The 11,387-nt window shown below is 28.0% G+C and overlaps 2 protein-coding genes across 3 annotated transcripts in view; one reads left to right on the forward strand and one right to left on the reverse strand.

Annotated features, from left to right (window-relative positions):
* LOC111684666 (extended synaptotagmin-2-B) overlaps window positions 1–6,700 on the reverse strand; it is an 87,562-nt gene extending 80,862 nt beyond the window's left edge. The window contains exon 1 of the mRNA XM_023446880.2: window positions 6,680–6,700. The gene's annotated coding sequence lies outside the window, so the exon portion shown is untranslated. The remainder of the gene's footprint in view (window positions 1–6,679) is intronic.
* Window positions 1–11,387, forward strand: part of LOC111685418 (leucine-rich repeat-containing protein 15) — a 77,128-nt gene that overhangs the window by 25,421 nt on the left and 40,320 nt on the right. Inside the window, exon 1 of one of the 2 annotated variants that reach the window (XM_046950762.1) lies at window positions 6,328–6,351. The exons of the other annotated variant lie outside the window; for it this stretch is intronic. The gene's annotated coding sequence lies outside the window, so the exon portion shown is untranslated. Of the gene's footprint in view, window positions 1–6,327; window positions 6,352–11,387 lie in introns of those variants that run through there. 2 annotated transcript variants of the gene reach the window in all.

The raw sequence follows: 11,387 nt of genomic DNA on the forward strand, positions 1-11,387 counted from the left end.
ACTAGACTATAGACTAGACTATAGACTAGACTATAGACTAGACTATAGACTAGACTATAGACTAGACTATAGACTAGACTATAGACTAGACTATAGACTAGCTATAGAAAAGACTATAGAAAAGACTATAGACTAGACTATAGACTAGACTATAGACTAGACTATAGACTAGACTATAGGCTACATTATAGACTACACTTTAAACTAGAATATATATGATTTTCTTCTACGTATTTGTTTATGTTAACATTTCCATTTCACAATGTAAGAAATTAAAATATATTCATTTACATTTCGTATATAAATTCAGCCATTAAAAGGTCGACCAATAAAATACTCTTACCCACAAAACAAACATTTAAAAGTACGTTTAAAAGCTCGTTCATCATTAAGCTGCTTACTCTTAAACAGTTAAACAAAGGTACACCGTGTATAACACTTAGACTAACAATGAGAATTAAGTTTTGGGGTAAAATTCCTGCTGTGCTCCACCAAACAAAAAAATACCGAAAAGATCTTCCTTTTTCATTATTTACATTAAAAATGTTATTGTAATTTTTTGTTTTTTTGGTATTTTACATGGTTAAATAAATGTGTTTGTTTTGAGTGGTTGGTTGTGTTTTCTTTTGCCCTTTTATTGCTGCAATTTAAATTGAGTGTGTGTTAAGCTGTTGTTGGTTTTAATGTTGTTGTAAATGTGTTTTTATTTTCTCTACATTTAAACACACCACATTATTTTAGAAAATTTATATCGCTATTTTTATGATTTTGTTGTTGTTTTGCCATTTTTTCCCAAAAAATTAAACAAACACAGTTAGAAGAATAATGGTCGAAGTAAACATGAATAAAACCCCTAAAAGATAGAGACAGTAGGACCATTTTATTATAATTCAGACAGACAGACTATAAACAACAACTTAATTTAAAATAATGTTAAATACAAATAAACACAAACACACTTACAAAATTTATTTATTTATTTATTTACACACAATATGATACAAACCTACATTCCAACACTTGCCATCTACCGCTAACTTGGCTTTGGTTTATTTTTTTAAGCAGAAGAAAGGGAATGAGCAAAAGGAATTAAGCATTAAAGACTCCTCTATATATTTTTCTTCAGCACAAATGGTAGAAGCCCTTCAAAATAATATACGTGAAACACATTAATGCAGGGATGGACAACTTTTTTCATTGATTTATTATTACTAAAAATTTAAGCTTAAAAGATCATGCTCATAATTATTAATAATCATACGTCAAGGTGATCAAAATTAAAAAAAAAAATTAAAAAATAACAAAGAATTTATTGTATAAATTTGTCTAATCTATAGTCTAGTCTATAGTCTAGTCTATAGTCTAGTCTATAGTCTAGTCTATAGTCTAGTCTATAGTCTAGTCTATAGTCTAGTCTATAGTCTAGTCTATAGTCTAGTCTATAGTCTAGTCTATAGTCTAGTCTATAGTCTAGTCTATAGTCTAGTCTATAGTCTAGTCTATAGTCTAGTCTATAGTCTAGTCTATAGTCTAGTCTATATTCTAGTCTATAGTCTAGTCTATAGTCTAGTCAATATTCGAGTCTACAGTCTAGTTTATAGTCTAATATATAGTCTAGTCTATAGACTGGTCTATAGTGTAGTCTATGGTCTATAGTTTGGTCTATAGTCTATAGTCTAGTCTGTAGTCTAGTCGATAGTTTAGTCTATAGCCTACAGTTTAATCCATAGTGTAGTCTATAGATTAGTCTAGTCTATATTCTAGTCTCTAACCTAGTCTATAGTATGGTCTTGATTAACGTCTAATTTCTGGTCTATAGCCTAGATTATATTTTTTTAATAAGATTTTCTGTTCCCATCTCTGGCTCTTTCCCTCGCTATACTACTTATGTGATCAAGTATCAGTTCTTGTTGTTGCCAAAAGGTTGTTAGAGTTCATCTGGTTGAATTGTTATGGGATTTCCTTTTGGAAAATTTTAATGTTATTTTTTTTATAGTCAAAACAGGCATGAAAAAATACAATAATAATAATAAAGTTGTTGTTTTTGTTTTTGACAATAATGACAATGTTTTTCACATTGGAACCTTTAGAAAAATGTAATGTTTAAGTATAAAAGAGAAAATTTTGTAAGTTTAAAGAAAACAAAAACAAAATGTAGTTTAAATAAGGAAAACAAAACCTTGTTTAACCTATTTAAAGTTAATAATAAATCCTTAAACATTTATGAATGCAGTTTTTAGGGGAATCTGTTCTTTTTTGAAAGATTTGATAATAAAATTTATGTTCAAAGGCAGGAAATTATATATTTTTTTAACCCTCTTTAATATTTATTTCATAACTTTCCCGTTTGTTTTTATTATTAAATTTTTAAACTTTTCATCTCTTTAATTTGAATATTTAATAAAAAAATTGCAAACATTTAGTGATTTTTTTCACCATTTTTACCAACTTAATAATCTCGTCAAGCACTTAGCTTACCGCCGCCACTCACTCCTATGGGTTGGGAAAATAAAAATTTATTAAAATATTGCCTTGGTTTTGGCGGGAACTCAAAATAAAAAAATATATATAAACAAAATAACAATTCCCTTAAGAGCCCTAGGAAACCACAAAACCTGTAAAAACAAAATTTACAAAATACAAAATATTAAGGTGTGGGAAGGAAAAGGTTGCTAAAACTTGACTGAAAAAAACAGTCATGTTTAAAAAACTGGAATTAAAATTGTATAGAATAACAGTGACACGAATACATGAGTATTAAAAATTTAAATTAAAAGGTTTGTCAGCAAAAAAAAAAACCAACACAAATGACAGAGAAATATTTACAAAAATGCGTTTATTTAAATGCGTGGCATCAGTTTATAAATTTTATTAATATAGGGGGAGTTTTGTGTTGGAATTAAGGTTGAGATGAAGTTTTTAATCTAAAGTTGTTAAATAATTTGGCAAAATTCTCGTTTATAATAACAGCAAATGAGGAAATGTATTTTTTCATAATTTTGCTTGGAAAGTGCTTTGAACTATTTTATTAAACATTTTTTTTTAAATATTTAACAATTTCCGAGATTTTTACAAAAATTAATATTTTGTTCAACAGGACGTATGACTAATATTAATTATGACTATTTTCATATTTTCGTTTATAACTTTGTCAATTTTTAAAGGTTTTCAAAAATTTCAAAAGTTTATAACAGAAAACATTTCAATTTAAAATAGCATTAAATGTTTTAATAGTTATCCTTGCTAAGTTGACTATTATTTGTAAAAATTATTGACTTTTTCTAAAGATTTTGAAAATTCTAAAAGTAATTTAATAAAAATTTTAAATTAAAATTTTTCTTTTAACAACCAAATTTTTACAAAATTTATTTATTTTCTTTCTATACAACTCTCCTTATTTCAATCAATATCACATTGACTACATATGCCTGTTGAATTATAAATAAAAATTGTATTTCGCTGTTTGTTTTAAAAAATATATATAATGTTTCCCTTTAATTCCCACCAACAAATGATTTGTATTCTATCAATTTAAATAAGTAAAATACACTCGCTTTCAGGTCCCCAAATAAAGAAGGGCATACAATAAATACGTTCATTTTTTTCGTTGTTTTCAAACCTAATCACATTATGCAAACTGAGCTTAAGGGAGAAATTTGTTTTTAAATAAAAAAGTTTGTTTTTTATTAAATTTATTTTAATTTTAAAGAACATTATTAAATTAAACAATAAAAAGAAATAAAAAATTTGCATTTTATTATTTGATTATTTCTGAATGTTTTAAAAAAGGCCCAAGTTAAAGCTAGTAATGTAGAAAAGTCATAAATAATATTAATCATACGTCCTGGTATAGAAAATCTAGGAAAAAATAATTTTTAATTTGAATCCTTTAAAGTAAGTATTCTCGATTTCTAAAACAAAATAAACATTTTGTTCATCTATACGTATGTCTAATATAAACTACAATTACTTTTACAAATTTACCTACAATTCCTACATCTTGCAACAGATTTTGAATATTTTTTAAACCCATTAACTCAAAATTTTCTTAATTAATTAAAATTTTTTAATTTAAGTTTTTTTAAAAACAACTTCTGCGATTTTGGTTAACAAATCTCTCATGCATGTTTATTTAAACTTTGTTTCTCTTATCCAATTTTTGTGTTTTTCTATTTCATTATTTGTTGTTTTATGAGCTGCAGACACGGCCATAATAAAAAAGTCAAAAATTTTCACAAACTGACATGCCTTTAAACAAAAATCCATAAATACGCAAACGAACGAAGAATATTACAAAATAACACAAACATAAGAGACCAAAAGCAAAAAAAAAAAAAGTGACCTGCTAGCAAAAAGTAACATGACATTTTCCAGTAATAACATTTTTGAAATACAAAGATTTCATGTGGTGGTGTTTGACACGAAAACTAACAAAATAGATATGAGATTTGTTAAAAGCAAAGAGCGGAACATAGGGAGAACAAAATACCAGATCAAGGTGAGTTTAGTCTATAGTCTAGTCTATAGTCAAGTCTAGAGTCTAGTCTACAGTCTAGTCTATAGTCTAGTCTATAGTCTAGTCTATAGTATAGTCTATAGTCTAGTCTATAGTCTAGTCTATAGTCTAGTCTATAGTCTAGTCTATAGTCTAGTCTATAGTCTAGTCTATAGTCTAGTCTATAGTCTAGTCTATAGTCTAGTCTATAGTCTAGTCTATAGTCTAGTCTATAGTCTAGTCTATAGTCTAGTCTATAGTCTAGTCTATAGTCTAGTCTATAGTCTAGTCTATAGTCTAGTCTATAGTCTAGTCTATAGTCTAGTCTATAGTCTAGTCTATAGTCTAGTCTATAGTCTAGTCTATAGTCTAGTCTTAGTCTAGTCTATAGTCTAGTCTATAGTCTAGTCTATAGTCTAGTCTATAGTCTAGTCTATAGTCTAGTCTATAGTCTAGTCTATAGTCTAGTCTATAGTCTAGTCTATAGTCTAGTCTATAGTCTAGTCTATAGTCTAGTCTATAGTTCTAGTCTATAGTCTAGTCTATAGTCTAGTCTATAGTCTAGTCTATAGTCTAGTCTATAGTCTAGTCTATAGTCTAGTCTATAGTCTAGTCTATAGTCTAGTCTATAGTCTAGTCTATAGTCTAGTCTATAGTCTAGTCTATAGTCTAGTCTATAGTCTAGTCTATAGTCTAGTCTATAGTCTAGTCTATAGTCTAGTCTATAGTCTAGTCTATAGTCTAGTCTATAGTCTAGTCTATAGTCTAGTCTATAGTCTAGTCTATAGTTAGTCTATAGTCTAGTCTATAGTCTAGTCTATAGTCTAGTCTATAGTCTAGTCTATAGTCTAGTCTATAGTCTAGTCTATAGTCTAGTCTATAGTCTAGTCTATAGTCTAGTCTATAGTCTAGTCTATAGTCTAGTCTATAGTCTAGTCTATAGTCTAGTCTATAGTCTAGTCTATAGTCTAGTCTATAGTCTAGTCTATAGTCTAGTCTATAGTCTAGTCTATAGTCGAGTCTATAGTCTAGTCTATAGTCTCTGTCTATCTAGTCTATAGTCTAGTCTATAGTCTAGTCTATAGTCTAGTCTATAGTCTAGTCTATAGTCTAGTCTATAGTCTAGTCTATAGTCTAGTCTATAGTCTAGTCTATAGTCTAGTTTATAGTCTAGTTTATAGTCTAGTCTATAGTCTAGTCTATAGTCTAGTTTATAGTCTAGTCTATAGTCTAGTCTATAGTCTTAGTCTAATCTGAAGTATAATCTATGGTCTGTTCTACAGTTTAGTATATAGTTCATACTATATTCTGGTGTGCAGTAAAGTCTCTTGTCTAATCTTTAGTATAATCCCTAATCTGTATTAATTAAAAGTTTTAATTTTAAAAAATGTTCACTAAAATTCCAAATTTTCTTTCATTACAGGTATATTATCGTTGTATGTCGTATATTAATAAACATCCAGTCAGTTCACATGAAAAACATTACATGAATAAAATTATCACAACTAATATTTATCATACGTTGAGGTGACAATTTTATATTTTTATGAAATTCTAAAAAATTGTAAAAGAGTATATTTGTTATAGTAAATTTTTTTAATTAAAATTTCCCCCTTAACTTACTTATGACGCCTTTGTATTTTTTGGCCACTTTTTTAGCCAAAATTTGTAAAAAAAAAAAACTACAAAAGAGTATAAAAATGCCACCAATATGTTGCATGACAAGTTCTTAGCAAGTTGGCAGCCAACATACTCATGCAGTTTCATACTTTTGTTTGTGCAAAGTTAGCATGTGTAGGAGCTGAAGTTGCTGCCACTAAAGACTTGTTATATGGCTGGATTTTGCAGCACATAAGGTACTATTCATGGGATATTTTTTGTACAGTTTTTTGTTTATTATTTATTATTCTTATAAAACTCTTTTTCTTTCTTTTTTTGACTGTATTAAGTGTCCCAAATAATACCATAGCATTAAAAAAAAACAAAAATCTCACGAAACAAGTTTCGTTTCCAGTTTATTTAACATTTTTTTCGAAAGAATTGTTTTTGGCGCCGTAGAGTAAACCAAAAAGAAAGTCAAATAAAGAAATTCTTGGCATTTTTAAAAATGTTTTTTGTTTTTTAAGGAGAAGAAATTAAGAGCTTTGTGTTTTATTTATTAATAAAGATAATAAAATGACTTACTTTTTATTGCACAAGACAAAAGTGTAAAGGAATCTGAAAAGAAAAAAACAAACAAGAAATTGTTAATAAACTAAATTTAAACTAAATGATTTCTTATCATTTTATGAAATATATGAAAAAAAATATAGTTATTTTAAATTTCTAATTATAAAAATGGAAATAGTTAAGGTTTGTTTGTATTTCTTAGAAAACTATAGCAACCACAGCTTAAATTAGCAAAAATGGCATAATTAATATTAATCATACGTCTAGGGAGACAAAATTTAGATTCTATTGAAATTCACTAAAAGCAAAGTGTTTTATAACAATCAATAACAAAATACTAAATTTTGCACCACAAATATTTTAATTGTTTAATAACTAAATATTTATTTTTTTCTCCTCTATATAAATTATTCAAAGACTGTAAATTATTTATATAAAATTTAACATCTATAATCCTTTAAACATAATTCATTACCACTAATTACAATAAATTTAAATAAAACCCCACCCCAAGTGTTTTAAAAAATAAAAATTCCAAAAACACTTTCACAATAAATATTTGTGTTTATTTGTCTGATTATTTGTTTACATTAATTAATTTGTTTGTATTTATTATTACATTGTTAAAATTATCTATTTCGCATAAATTTTTAAATAAACAAAATTTTATATAGAAATTTCATTTAACAGCAAAAACATTCATAGCAAATTTATTTGTTGTATTAAATTATGAGAAAAATTTATACAATAAATATTTTTGTTTTAATTAATGTAATTGATATGGAAAATTAATCAAATTATTAAAAATACCTGGCAGATGGTATAAGTGTTATGAAATGGATGAATAATTAAAGGATAGTTTAATTAGTTAGAATAACATTTAATTGTTCACAATAAACTACTTTATACATACGACAAGGCAAAGACTAGACTATGACTAGACTATGACTGACTATGACTACACTATGATTAGACTATAGACTAGACTATAGACTAGACTATAGACTAGACTATAGACTAGACTATAGACTAGACTATAGACTAGACTATAGACTAGACTATAGACTAGACTATAGACGAGACTATAGACTAGACTATAGACTAGACTATAGACTAGACTTTAGACTAGACTATAGACTAGACTATAGACTAGACTATAGACTAGACTATAGACTAGACTATAGACTAGACTATAGACTAGACTATAGACTAAACTATAGACTAAACTATAGACTAGACTATAGACTAGACTATAGACTAGACTATAGACTAGACTATAGACTAGACTATAGACTAGACTATAGACTAGACTATAGACTAGACTATAGACTAGACTATAGACTAGACTATAGACTAGACTATAGACTAGACTATAGACTAGACTATAGACTAGACTATAGACTAGACTATAGACTAGACTATAGACTAGACTATAGACTAGACTATAGACTAGACTATAGACTAGACTATAGACTAGACTATAGACTAGACTATAGACTAGACTATAGACTAGACTATAGACTAGACTATAGAATAGACTATAGACTAGACTATAGACTAGACTATAGACTAGACTATAGACTAGACTATAGACTAGACTATAGACTAGACTATAGACTAGACTATAGACTAGACTATAGACTAGACTATAGACTAGACTATAGACTAGACTATAGACTAGACTATAGACTAGACTATAGACTAGAATAGACTAAACTATAGACTAGACTATAGACTAGACTATAGACTAGACTATATTTACTAGCTAGACTATAGACTAGACTATAGACTAGACTATAGACTAGACTATAGACTAGACTATAGACTAGACTATAGACTAGACTATAGACTAGACTATAGACTAGACTATAGACTAGACTATAGACTACTCTATAGACCTAGACTATAGACTAGACTATAGACTAGACTATAGACTAGACTATAGACTAGACTATAGACTAGACTATAGACTAGACTATAGACTAGACTATAGACTAGACTATAGACTAGACTATAGACTAGACTATAGACTAGACTATAGACTAGACTATAGACTAGACTATAGACTAGACTATAGACTAGACTATAGACTAGACTATAGACTAGACTATAGACTAGACTATAGACTAGACTATAGACTAGACTATAGACTAGACTATAGACTAGACTATAGACTAGACTATAGACTAGACTATAGACTAGACTATAGACTAGACTATAGACTAGACTATAGACTAGACTATAGACTAGACTATAGACTAGACTATAGACTAGACTATAGACTAGACTATAGACTAGACTATAGACTAGACTATAGACTAGACTATAGACTAGACTATAGACTAGACTATAGACTAGACTATAGACTAGACTATAGACTAGACTATAGACTAGACTATAGACTATAGACTAGACTATAGACTAGACTATAGACTAGACTATAGACTAGACTATAGACTAGACTATAGACTAGACTATAGACTAGACTATAGACTAGACTATAGACTAGACTATAGACTAGACTATAGACTAGACTATAGACTAGACTATAGACCAGACTATAGACTAGACTATAGACTAGACTATAGACTAGACTATAGACTATACTATAGACTAGACTATAGACTAGACTATAGACTAGACTATAGACTAGACTATAGACTAGACTATAGACTAGACTATAAAACTAGACTAAGACTAGACTATAGACTAGACTATAGACTAGACTATAGACTAGACTATAGACTAGACTATAGACTAGACTATAGACTAGACTATAGACTAGACTATAGACTAGACTATAGACTAGACTATAGACTAGACTATAGACTAGACTATAGACTAGACTATAGACTAGACTATAGACTAGACTATAGACTAGACTATAGACTAGACTATAGACTAGACTATAATCTCGAGACTATAGACTAGACTATAGACTAGACTATAGACTAGACTATAGACTAGACTATAGACTAGACTATAGACTAGACTATAGACTAGACTATAATCTCGAGACTATAGACTACACTATAGACTACACTATAGACTAGGCTATAAACTAAACCATAGACTAGGCTACAGACTAGACTAAACTCAGCTATAGAATAGACTGGACTATATATTTCATTAGATCCTTCTAGTTATTTTTAAAAATTTAATTTTCCTGTCTTCAAAATTTCCACTTACTTTATATCAAGTGTTTATAAATTTATAATAAATACCCCAAGCTGTCATAAATAATTAATTTATCAATTACAAACATTGTTATCCTGACACATTCCACTAGAGTTATCATTTAACATATTAATAATGACATCGATTATAAAGATGATTTTGATGATGCTGCTGTTTGTGTTATTATTATTAATTCAAATATTTGACAAAACTCTCAAACTGTTTTCGATTGGAAATTATGAAAATAATTGTTTGATTTATTTATAAATCACAGTATGTGTTTAATTGATTTTGTTTAATTGTTTCATTTTATACATTTTTTTCTTTTACTCTCAAAAGCAGCAGATGTCAATTACACAATGACAACCACAAATATGCTACAAATATAAAGAATATCAAATTTATTATTTATTTCAATGACCACATAATGTTGGCAGAAACAAAAAAAACAACTAAAAGTCTAATGTCCCTTTAAACAGATGGGGGCGTTTTTAAACAGATAATTAAATTTATGAAAAATTACTTTATGATTTATTGAAATGACAATTAAGTGGTAAAGATAGATAATCAAAATTATACACAATAAATAATATTTAACAGAACTAATTATTTTGTTTTAGTCGAAGGAAAAGGTGAGGTTATTTGGGTTGTTTTTTATTGTCTTATTCAATGACCTTAGCATGCTTCATTAATCTGCTGACATTTTACTTTTACTTATTGAAAACAAAAACATTTTGATAGCAACAGATAAAAAACATAAAGTAACTTGAGGCATGTGTTACGTATTATCATGTGTCTTTTTTATTAAAAGTTAAAAAAAGGTTTAGTAAAGCATGACATTTGAAATTTAGGGTCTTTTTTAACAAATCATGTTTGAAAGTACATTTTCTATGTTCTGCATTCATCTCTTTACTTCTTTTTGTTTTTTCTACACATCATGCACTTTTTGTTGAAAATTCAAAATTCACATTCAAATACAATTGAAATACGAAATTCTGTCATTCGTTATTAGTTTAATAAAATTTATATTTGTCACCACAATTGCGTGGCAAATCAAATGTCATTTTAATCGAAACTCAAACAGAAATTTAAAAATACATGACAGAAACCACAGCGACAGCTTTAAAGTAAAATCACATTTTTATGGAAAAATAATATTGCAATTTGAATATTTGACATTTCGTATTTTAAAGTTGTCGAAAATTTATAATTTACGTCATATTTAAGTCTATAGTATAGTTAAGAGTTCAGTTAGTAGTTCGGACCATACATTATTATATAGCGCACTTTAGTATATGGATAACTATGAATAGACTATCGACTGGACTATCAACTAGACTATCGACTAGACTATGGACTAGACTATCGACTGGACCATCGACCAGACTATCGACTAGATTATCGACTAGACTACAGACTAGACTATCGACTATACTATCCACTAGACTATGACTAGACTATGACTAGACTATGACTAGACTATGACTAGACTATGACTAGACTATGACTAGACTATGACTAGACTATGACTAGACTATGACTAGAC

This window comes from Lucilia cuprina, chromosome 4 (assembly GCF_022045245.1).
Source record: "Lucilia cuprina isolate Lc7/37 chromosome 4, ASM2204524v1, whole genome shotgun sequence".
Classification (NCBI taxonomy): domain Eukaryota; kingdom Metazoa; phylum Arthropoda; class Insecta; order Diptera; family Calliphoridae; genus Lucilia; species Lucilia cuprina.